This window comes from Podarcis pityusensis, assembly GCF_964106645.2.
Source record: "Podarcis pityusensis genome assembly, chromosome: 4".
NCBI classification, from domain to species: domain Eukaryota; kingdom Metazoa; phylum Chordata; class Lepidosauria; order Squamata; family Lacertidae; genus Podarcis; species Podarcis pityusensis.
In genome coordinates, this window is record NC_138027.1 from 100,746,206 (window position 1) to 100,758,920 (window position 12,715).

Here is a 12,715-nt window from a genome sequence, read left to right on the forward strand (position 1 = left end):
ACCTATAAAGTCTTAAATGGCTCAGGACCACAATCCCTCAAGGACCGCCTCTTTCAATATGAACCTACCCAGACCCTGAGATCATCTTCTGAGGCCCTCCTTCATGTGCCTCCTCCTTGAGAGGTCCAGAGGGTGGCAACATGAGAACAGGGCCCTTCCTGCAGTGGCTCCCCATCTGTGGAATGCTCTCCCCAGGGAAGTTCACCTGGCACCTTCATTTAGGCACCTTTAGACATCAGGCAAAAATGTTCCTTTTTAACCAGGCCTTTGGTTGACCTGAACTTCCTATACCCTTTTAAGATGTGGCTCTTTTTTTGAGTGGGGGGGGGTATTCTTTTTATTGTGATTTTATATATTGTGAACTTTTTTGTAAACTACCTTGAGACCTCTGGGAATATAAATTCAATAAATAAAATAATAATAAATAAATACTTCACATACATTTAGAACAAGAATAATTTATACAAGGAATAAAAATAATATAATATTCTCTCATTTCTACAATTTAAATGTTGATGCTAGTGTTTGAGGATGATGTGTGAATCCTAGAACTATTCACAAGCAAAGTGTTCCTTTTTTCTTCATGAGTTGCAGTGCCAGAGCCATATTGATAACATGGCTAGTTTTCCACAGTAAGACCACATCCTCCAATAATATCATCATCATCAACAACAACAACAACGACAACATTGTTATTATTTATACCCGGCACATCTGGCTGGGTTTCCCCAGCCACTCTAGTCACCACCACATACCTCATCATCAGCTGTCATGGACACCTCACTTTTCATTCATTCTTTTCTTCTGATGGCCAGGGAGGAGTCTCCAATTTGGTATTAGTGCCCTAGAGTAGCAAATAGGTTGTTTTTGCAGTGGCACTATTTGATTCAGTGTTTTGCCTTTCACCCAACCTTTTCTGGCTTGATGGCCTCACTGAGGACCCCCTCTGAGGGTCATAGATCAGTAGTGAATCTGGCCAATGGATATGTATATATGCATATGTACACACACAATTCAGCACGCACTCATCAGACTCACAGGCATACAACACTCAGATGAACATACATGCGGTCACACGCATAGACTCTCACGAGCATGCACCCAGATGCAGATGCACTCAATCCGCGTTTCTAGCCCTCCCCAGTCTAGTGCTGGGCTTGAGCCCCCTTCCATCAGACAACTCCAGAAGCAGAAGGAGAAAGGCGGTCTGCTCTGCTCCTGACTTGCACAATTGGAGAGAGCAGGTGAACAGGCAGCAACAGCAAGGAGAATGAGGACAAAGAGCTGTAGGGGTCAGCAGTGAGACCACTTCTGACGTTGCCATTGTCTGACACTGGCCTTAGAAATTACTGTCTGGGTAAACCCTTAGCTGAATATAAATCAGCCTTTCTGTCTGCATTATATGCAATGCTGTTATAAGCTCCACTATCAGACCTTAGCAAGTTTCAGTTAACCAGATGGAAAGACTGAACAGCTGAATATCTGCTATTGAATTTTCTGGTACAAGAAACGACATTTGTAGATCAAGCTAGCAGCAGATGGAGAACAATTGGAGTATATAATTATTCAGCCTGGGCTCTTTTAAATGGATAGGCTGGACTCTGCTTCTTTGGCTGAAATGACAAAGGAACTGAGCAGCACATGGCAAATAAATCTTTGCAAAGGTTCTTTGAAATAGGTCTTCTAGCAGAATCTGTGAATTAACTCCATCGATTAGCATTTTTCCCTAGTGAAAATGAAAATCTGTCAAGTTATCATGGTGCTGATGTTGAAGGTCTGACATTCATCCCTAGCATAGCTGAACGCTTGTGTATTAATCAACCATGTTGATTTCAGTATGTTACCTGAGGTGTCCATCTGTTGACTCTTCTTTATTTTGCCAAGCTCATGAGAGCTTTGGCCTTCAGTGTTTCTTGGTGCCAAAATCTAAAATCCACCATACGGAAGTCATAACACACTGTGAAGTCCCTGAGGGTGAGTGAGTAAATTAAAAGTGAGTCTTATTCAAATTGCCCTCCCAGGAAAGCCTATTCTGTGAGATTACAGCTCTCAAGAAGACCAGTGGCTAAAGTGCTTTGCTTATAGGAGTGCACTGAAGATATGTGGTTTATGTTTTGGGGAGCAAACAAGTTATCAAGGATCTGAAAGCAGCAACTTGTTGAATATATTTAGCCAATTGCTATTTGTTTTCTATAATGGTAGTTATGAAACTATGGCCTAGTTTGCATGACAAGCTAAACTGAATTTTGGCTTAGCAAAACTATGCAAATATGTGGATGCCTGGAGAGGACCTTACAACCACTTTGCTCCTCTCTGGCCCCTTTTTGCCGCTGTGCCACACTAAACTCAGCCAAGGTTTGACTTAATGTGTCATCTGAACTGGGAGTCATTGTTAAGCTCTCTCCTCACTAGCCATAACCATTAGCCAAGAACAAACCTGTATCACAGCCTGTAGTTTGTGAGGAGAGAGATTAACCACGAGTCTCAGTTTGAAAGGCATGCTAAGCCAAGTCTCATCTCAGCACAATGAGGCAGCAAAAAGGACTGGACAGGGACAAAATATCTGCAAGCTCCCTCTCCAGGAACCCACACATTCATGCAGTGTCACTAAGCCAAGCGTTTTGCTTAGTGATGTGCAAACCAGCTCTTTGTGTAGGCAACATTTTGCAGCAAAGGTCCTTCAAAGTGCCTAACAGAACAATCTTACACATATATACTCAGAAGGAAGTCCTATTGAGTTTAATCAGGCTTACTCCCAGGTAAATGGGTGTAAGATTGTGGCCTAACCACATCAAAACGAGTTGAATTAATTTATTATAAAATTATTAAGAGCTGTGAACTAAAACAACCAAATAAGCAGCAAAGTACTATCATATTCAAGGATCTTCAAATGCTTTCAGAAATAATATGGCCTTCACCTCTTGCCAGAAGACCAATAGCAAAGAGCAAATCTCCTTAATGGCCTTTCTGAATGCTGATGTTGCTACAGAAGAAGCTATAATCCTCTACCATACTTAACATGGCATGGGAAGATGGAACAGGGACTCTGAGGAAGAGCTTCAGGAACAGGAAGGTATGTACTGGAGAAGGCAGTCTGTTAGGTCCTCCTGAGGATAAATGCACAATAGCACAGGACCTTGTTCAGCAGCAAGCTGGCCATAATAAATAGGGAATTGCAATGTTAGGCAGCCTGGCACTATGTGAAATTGCATACTAGCCAGCTATTTTAATGGGGCCTCTTCTGAGTTATAGCTTAGTGAAGGAGCCAGTCCATCAGCTATTTAAATAATGATCAATGACCATTTTACTTTTTGCTGAGGAGCAAGGGTTTGTGGAGAAATTTTCAGAGATTTGTATTCCCCAGTATGGTTATACTCACTAACTATTCAATATTTTAAAGGGACATCTGAAGGAAAACACATTGGACAGCAGGATCTGTCAATGTACGAAGGTGTTTATGTACAGCAAATATATTAACATGCTACTAAACACTCTTGAGAAAAATGTCGAAACAGAAATAAACAGAAAAAACCATTACACCCACACAAATTTAATGGCAAACCCTGCCTTTCCCTTTTATTGTGTACACACTGCATTCTGAATCCATATGTTCAGTCCACAAAATAATCAGATCTCTTTTCTGCAGAAGACTGGATTAAGCAGAAACTGGAAGTGCTGCAAGAAGCACTGAAATATTGGAATACGCTCAAGAAAATAAAGAGTTTTTCTCTGTAGATTCAAATAATGAGTCTGTGGCTCTAGCTAGTAGTATATTGCATCTTTTGTTGAGAAAATGGATGTGTTCCTGTTCCACACTGAAAAATAACCATAATTTAAAGACTAAAGAGAGTTTTAGTGTTCATTGTAGTGTTTACTATGCTCAAACCAAAGAATATAGAAGACAAATGGATGCAGAATCAGAACAAGCAAAGGAGTGGTATATTTTTCTGTTCTGCTTTATACCAACATCACCTGAAGGCTGCAGGGTAGCAGCAAGTCATTCATTATGGAGAATTGGCTGATGAAGCCCAGATCTCAACGATGACATAATTCCGGGCACCATGTACAAGAAGACAATAAAAGCACCAGAGAGTGATTGAAAGCAGATCTGTTAGAAAACTGAAAGGCCAGATTTTGGAGTCCACTAGTTTTTCAGACACCATATTGGTAACCTGCTGAAATGCAGTCTGACCAGTCAAACCAGTAAAATAGTGGATAATTGGACATTCTGGTTCTGAATTAGGAAAAGGTGCAACTTGGTTTGACAGATCAATGAGAAAAAGGGAAAAAACACCAAATGTATTGGACAAGCAGAGAGACAGAATGAATATCCCCAAGTACAACTGGGAAAAGTGCCACTGTGGTTTGTTTTTTAAAAAATACCCTTGTTCTTAAGGGAAATTGGCATGAATTGTGGAGAAAGAAAATGAATTGGTTGCTTTGAGCTATATTTCTAATTTAACTACCCTGAAATTCTATATATAGGCTAATATATTTTAATTTTCTTAATTGCTATTCCTGGACTGAACTAGCTTGACCCTGTAAATATGAGCAGCAACTCCTGAAAGCACAATAATTCGGTTAAATTAGACCTACAGGTCCAGTTTCACAACTTCCTTCTTTAACCTGCCTGTTGCTATAGTTACTGATTTCTGCCTGTTAGCAGCAATAATAAAATGTATCTCCTTGATGCCCAATGAGATTTGTGATCTGAGTTTGAGATTTAGGATACATTCCTGTGATAGGTTCTGAAGCCCTTATTTGAAACATGTTAGGGGAGATTCCTCGGAAAACCGGCCAAAAATGGGAAATACATGCTTGGTTTAAAAATGGATGTTCATTGCTTGACTGTACCAGGGCAAATGGTTATTCCAGATCACACATTGCAGACAGAACTTCCGTATGGCCGGTGTGGTGTACAGAGTGAGGAATTTGAATTGTTTGACATTTCCAAGCAGCCATGAAGCTCCATGTGTTTAGATGTCGGTGGCAGGGATGGAGAACCTATTTCAGTCTGAGGGCCAGATTGGAACTTGTCCAAACTTCCATAGAACAAATATACATCTATGTCTCCATTGTCATAAATGCAGATGTATCAGACACCAAGCACACAGCAGCCTGTCATCACATGTACACATGCCTGCAGCAAACCTATGCACTCTCACACACCAGACAGGCAAACAAACAGCAGTCAGCATTTTCAGGCTGGGAAGGCCTTATACTATCAAGGAGTCCAGGAACTTTAGCCATTGCCTAAAAACAGTGACAGTTGTGAGTAGCCAAGCTGATTCATTTCACAGAAATTGTTTAGTAAGCTACCTGTACATTTTGCTTGATAACCTTTTTTCTAGGAGGGCTGGGGATTTATTTATTTAAAAAAGAAAGTTTGGGGCTTCTTCTTTGGTAACCCACAGATAACAGTACAAAAGGAGAGGTAGCACATAGTACCTTAATATTAAATATATAATAACCTTGGGAGGAAGTGATCATGTCCTCTTGGGTTTCATGATACAGAGGCAAGGGAAAGCCAAGTGTAGTCAGACATGCATTCTGGACCTTAAGGAGGTTGATTTCAAAAAGCGTAAAGAATTACTGGGTGAGATCAAAGAGAATGGAGTCCACAATGGAAGGGAGTTTCTTAGAGGTGAAATATTGAAGGCACAAATGCAGACAATTCCAACAAGAAGGAAAAGAAGGAGGCATTAAAAGAAACTGCTGTAAGTAGCTTACAGATTAGCTGAGATTTAAGAAGGGCATGTATAAGAAATGGAAGAAAAGGGGAATCACAAAGGAACAGTATACACGAGTAGCCAACAATTGCAGGGAGAAGGTCTGGTGGGCCAAAGCTCAGAATGAACTTAGGGTTGCAAGAAAGGATAAAAATAACAATAAAGGTTTCTTGGGCGATGCTTGAAGCAAGAGGAAGAGCAGGCAACTAGTAGGTCCTCTGCATGGAGAAAACAAATAAATGTTATTGGGTGACAGAGAGAAGACAGAACTGCTCAACACCTACATTGCCCCTGTCTTCACCCCAAAGGAAAACACTGCCCAACCAGGTGATAACAGAATAAATGGAGGGAGCTGCTGCCCAAGATAGCTAAAGAGGTGGCAAGGGAACACCTAGCTACTTTAAATGAATTCAAATCTCCAGGGCCTGATGAGCTGCATCCAAGGGTACTAAAGGAATTTGTGGGTGTAATTTCAATGTCTCTGTCTATAAACTTTAAGAATTCTTGGAGAACTGGTGAGGTCCCTGTGGTCTGGCAGTGAGCAAATGTTGTTCCCATCTTCAAAAGGAGAAAAAGAAGAAGACCCAGGTAACTACTGATCAATACGTAGTTGACACCATATGAGGAAAGGTCCTAGAACAGATAATTTAACAGTCAGTCTATGAGCATGTAGAAAAGGATGCTGTGGGTTTTTCAAAAACAAGTCATGTTAGACAAATCTCAATTCTTTTTTTTCTTTTTTGGATAAAGTTACAAGCTTGGTGGATCAGGAGAATGCTGTGGACATAGTGAATCTTGATTTCAGTAAGGCTTTTGACAAAGTCTCCCATGATATTCTTGTGGAGAAGCTGGTAAAAGAATGTGAGCTGAAGGAGGTAACTGTTAGGTTCCTTACCAACATGTTCCAGAAGGGCTTATTCATGGAATATGGAAGAGCAGCTTTCAGAATAGGAGAATGTGTCCTGAGCACCACCTCAGTCTTGAACTTCTGAGGTTTGAAAGTTGCAAATAAATATCAGTTTTCTTTTTTGTACAGCTGCTTCACATGCTTAAGTTATAATGTGACCTGAAGTTATCACATCACATGTTTTGTGAGCTCTTATTAGCTAATGTATATCTAAAATCTGTTGCTTTCTATTAAGAGATAAAACCACATTTTACCTTTTTTGTATGTCTATATCCAGGAATACCTCTAACTGAAAAATTATTATTTTTGTTTTATTATTTATTAAATTTCTATCATGCTTTTCATCCAAGTATCAAAGGGCAGTTTACAATGTAAAAACACAAAAATACCATCATAACAAAAGGACATAGATTATTATTATTATTTCATTATTATTTCATGCAACTTTAATAGCTAGATAATGTTTTCTATTATCAAAATATAGACACTACTAGTCTAGCAAATTAAGGAGAGATGAATCAGGCAGATTAAAATTCATGATTCTCTTAAAAAGGAGGACTAAAGGGAAATTACGTTGTGTGGCTTTTATTGGAACATTAGTTTCAGATCTTGTTGATTAAAGGCTACAAACCTTGTAAACTATTTTGTTAGGTCTGTTAGTAAAGTGAATAAAGAGATACTGCATCACTGGGGATTTCTATTTCATAAGCAATCTTACATAAATTATTAGGCTTTACGTTAATTTTTTATCGCTTAGTTTACAAATATATGTCAGGATGGGAAAAACCATTTTCACTTCTATCCATACTGCCTAATTCCTATGGGTCTAGATTAAGTTAATGCAAACTAATAGAGTTGTAAAGGTAGCACCTCTCTCTCTCTCTCTCTCTCTCTCTCTCTCTCTCTCTCTCACACACACACACACACACACACACACAGCGCAATTCAAGAACAAAGAGGATAGGGAGCTAGAGCAACTGCCTTGTTAGGCACTGTATAGCAGATTTTATGCTCTTAGAAGAATTTCTATTGTTACTTTGGAAAGAAAAATGGTGTTGGGGGGTCATCATTCCTGAGTACGGGCTGAAAGTTTGGTCCCATTAAGCATAAACACTCAAGTGTCAGGTTCACCCATTCTTTCTGCTTGTGAATTCTAAGATCATGTTCTCCACAAATTTTAGATGTTTTGATTATATAAGGAGGAGCAGAGGCAACCCTGTCAGAAGACTATATGAAGCAGCACCTCAGGGGGACGATTATGAATGCCATTAAAGGTGGCAGAATCGGAAACTTGTAGATTTGGTCAGAGTGCCTACTCTTCAGCTGTCTTACAAGAGCCCCAGTATGACTATTATTAGAAGTATTTTGACCAATCCTCTAAAGTAGTCAGACTACAATGTGTGTAAGTTTCCCATATTGCATCCTCACAACAACCCTGTGAACTAGGCTAGACTGAGAAATGGAAATCAGCCCAAGGCCAGCTCCATAGCTCTTGTTGCAATGTGCCTTGCTCAGGCTTACCTTCCCATGTTAATTATTTGGGAAATGTACCATCCACATCTACTTCTGCTTTATTGACTACGCAAACGCCTTTGACTGTGTCGACCACAGCAAACTATGGCACGTTCTTAAAGAAATGGGAGTGCCTGATCACCTCATCTGTCTCCTGAGAAATCTCTATGTGGGACAAGAAGCTACAGTTAGAACAGGATATGGAACAACTGATGGGTTCAAAATTGGGAAAGGAGTAAGACAGGGCTGTATATTGTCTCCCTGCTTATTTAACTTACATGCAGAATTCATCATTTGAAAGGCTGGACTGGATGAATCCCAAACCGGAATTAAGATTGCCAGAAGAAATATCAACAACCTCAGATATGCAGATGACACAACTTTGATGGCAGAAAGTGAGGAGGAATTAAAGAACCTCTTAATAAGGGTGAAAGAGGAGAGCGCAAAATATGGTCTGAAGCTCAACATAAGAAAACTAAGATCTGGGCCACTGGTCCCATCACCTCCTGGCAAATAGAAGGGGAAGAAATGGAGGCAGTGAGAGATTTTACTTTCTTGGGAGAAAAGTGATAACAAACCTAGACAGCATCTTAAAAAGCAGAGACACCCCCTTGCTGACAAAGGTCCGTATAGTTAAAGCTATGGTTTTCCCAGTAGTGATGTATGGAAGTGAGAGCTGGAGCATAAAGAAGGCTGATCGCCGAAGAATTGATGCTTTTGAATTATGGTGCTGGAGGAGACTCTTGAGAGTCCCATGGACTGCAAGAAGATCAAACCTATCCGTTCTGAAGGAAATCAGCCCTGAGTGCTCACTGGAAGGACAGATCCTGAAGCTGAGGCTCCAATACTTTGGCCACCTCATGAGAAGAGAAGACTCCCTGTAAAAGACCCTGATGTTGGGAAAGATTGAGGGCACAAGGAGAAGGGGACGACAGAGGATGAGATGGTTGGACAGTGTTCTTGAAGCTACCAACATGAGTTTGACCAAGCTGCAGTAGGCAGTGGAAGACAGGAGTGCCTGGCGTGCTCTGGTCCATGGGGTCACAAAGAGTCGGACATGACCAAATGACTAAACAACAAAACCATTCACATGCTCTAGTTGAAGTGCCAAGGTGGCTTGTGCCAGCCCTGATGGAGAGCCACATACCTATGTATAACCACGTGAGGGGAAAACTGTAGCCTCAAACCACAGGGTTGAGACTCGTATTAGAACTTCTTCGCTTCCCTGAACTTCCAGGCCGCTAAAGAGAGGTGGTAGCATGAGTGGCTACCCATTTATCTGAGCGCACTGATTCTAAGAGCAACCATGTCTTTTTCTCATTCATTTTCCCATCCACTGTGTAAGGAAGGCGGTGAACTGAAGATGAGAGTTAGTCACTTGTTCAAGACTTCCCCTTGACCTAGGTTTGCAAGTCCTTTGGGACAATTCCCTGCCTCTTTTTTTTATGAAACTCTGTAATGTGCCATGAAATTGCTGTATATATGATAAACAGGAGTATGGTTTTGCAATGAAATAAAAGATCCTGACATATGTTGCTTGCAAGGAGCAGGTAGAGGTCACTGTGCCTTTGAGCATGGGAAACTCTTTCTGACATGAGCCACAGCTGAGCAGCCACTGCCATCCACAGATGATCCTCTTTTGTTCCCCAAGCTAATTACAAGTCTAACATCAAGAGGAGACTCTAGTTCAGCATTTATATCTGTAATGCGTTTGAATCTCTTCGTGCTTTAACAGCTGCACTGGGATTCAGCAGGCCTCTTGTGTCCATAGACAATTTTCCAAAGGTCTGATGAGGTGTCAGTCTTCGTCAACCCAGGAGTGAGATGGTTCTTGACATTGGGGCTTTCTCATTGATTAAATTGTCATAGTGTATTTGTAGCCTAAGTGCTGCCTTTTGGTCACTGTCCTTTCCTTCTGTGGAAAATGACCTTTGTGAATAATTGCATGCCCCAGATGTGTCAAAATGAGGAGAAAGCAGCCGTTTCTAAGTAATAACACTTTAGGAACTATTTGTCTCTTGTGCCTAATGTAGACTTTATAGGAGATAAAAATACCCTCAATAATTTTTTTGTAGCCAATTTATCTTTTAAAATGAATTTAAGGTGCATTTATAAGATGTTATTGATATTTTGTGTCTTGCCTTGTAAGGTTTTATTAGGTGGCCTCTTTGGCTCCTCCATATTGCCTTAGTAGGTAAGGACTGAGGCTCATAATCTCAGCTGTTTAAGAATAGCCTTTAATGTTGCTGTGGGGATATATGGGAAACAGGAGAAAACAAGGCCTCTTTTTGAGGGACTAGGATGGATGGAACATCAAATCCCAGGAGAGAAAAACAGAGAAGTCTCACCATTGTGCTAAATTAAACAGCCTAGTAGCATAGAAGTGACCTCTTAACAAAAATGAATATGAATTAAATGATTGTTTTACAAAAATCAAATGTTAGCCACAATCCATATCAGTCTTGTGGTTGTTGTTTTTTACAAATATTGCGGCTTCATTTTTTTTTAAAAATGATATTTATTAAAGTTTCACAAAAATACAGAAAACAAAGAAAAAAGTGTAAATTACAGCAAAAAAGCAAAAAGTAAGAAAAAACATACAAAATAAAACAGTTAAAAACACAATAATGTTTCATAACCTATCTTCCTTACTCTTATTTCCCCAGACCTCCTCATACCTCCCTTCTTTGTATTCCAATTCAGTTTGTTGGTTCAGCAAATCCTTACCATTAATCTTTTACCCAATTGTTAACCTTTTTTTTCCCCATGTCTCTTAAAGCATTACAGCTAAAAACCTCTTAATTTCTATCCAGCATCCTTCTAAAGTTCCTTAATTTTACAATATTTCTGTAAATAGTCCTTGAATTTTTTCCCGTCTTCTTTCACCGACTCTTCTCCCTGGTCTCGGATTCTGCCAGTCATTTCCGCCAATTCCATGTAGTCAATCACCTTCATCTGCCATTCTTCCAAAGTGGGTAGATCTTGTGTCTTCCAATACTTTGCGATAAGTATGCTTGCTGCTGTTGTAGCATACATGAAAAAGGTTCTATCCTTCTTTGGCACCAGTTGGCCGACAATGCCCAAGAGAAAGGCCTCTGGTTTCTTCAGAAAGGTATATTTAAATACCTTTTTCAGTTCATTATATATCATTTCCCAGAAAGCCTTAATCTTTGGGCACGTCCACCAAAGGTGAAAAAATGTACCTTCAGTTTCTTTACATTTCCAACATTTATTATCGGGCAAATGATAAATTTTTGCAAGCTTGACTGGGGTCATGTACCACCTGTATATCATTTTCATAATATTCTCTCTTAAGGCATTACATGCCGTAAACTTCATACCTGTGGTCCATAACTGTTCCCAGTCAGCGAACATAATATTATGTCCAACATCTTGTGCCCATTTAATCATAGCAGATTTCACCGTTTCATCCTGAGTATTCCATTTCAACAGCAAGTTATACATTCTTGACAAATTTTTAGTTTTGGGTTCTAACAATTCTGTTTCTAATTTTGACTTTTCCACTTGGAAGCCTATTTTCTTATCCAAATTATATGCCTCCATTATCTGATAGTAGTGGAGCCAATCTCTCACTTTATTTTTTAATTTTTCAAAACTCTGCAGTCTCAATTTATCTCCTTCTTGCTCCAAAATTTCCCAATATGTCGGCCATTTGGCCTCCATATTGAGCCTTTTCAGAGCTTTTGCTTCCATTGGTGACAGCCACCTTGGGGTTTTATTTTCCAATAAGTCTTTGTATCTTATCCAGACATTAAACAATGCTTTCCTAACAATATGATTTTTAAATGCTTTGTGTGCTTTGACCTTATCATACCATAAGTATGCATGCCATCCAAATACATTGTTAAAACCTTCTAAATCCAAAATGTCTGTGTTTTCAAGAAGTAGCCATTCTTTCAGCCAGCAAAAAGCTGCTGATTCATAATAAAGTTTAAGGTCTGGCAGGGCAAATCCACCTCTTTCCTTGGCGTCAGTTAATATCTTAAATTTTATTCTGGGCTTCTTGCCCTGCCAGACAAATCTAGAAATATCTCTCTGCCACTTCTTGAAACAGTCCATCTTATCTACAATTTGTAATGTCTGAAACAAAAACAACATTCTAGGCAATACATTCATCTTTATCACAGCAATACGGCCCAGCAACGAGAGTTTCAAATTTGACCAAATTTCTAAATCTTTTTTCACTTCCGTCCAACATTTTTCGTAATTATCTTTAAATAAGTTCCCATTTTTGGCTGTCATATTAATCCCCAAGTATTTCACTTTCTGTCTCAAGTATTTCACCCCAAGTATTTCACAATCCTGTCTCATTCTGAAACCTCTCTCTTTCAATCGGTGTTAAGTTTTTCTCTAAAACCTTAGTTTTTAACTTGTTCAATTTAAAACCTGCCACCTGACCAAATTCCTGAATTAATTCTAAAACTCTTTTAGTACTAGATTCTGGCTCCTGTAACGTCAATACTAGGTCATCTGCAAATGCTCTCAATTTGTACTGTTTAGCTCCGACCTGTATGCCCTTAACCAACCGGTCCTTTCTAATCATATT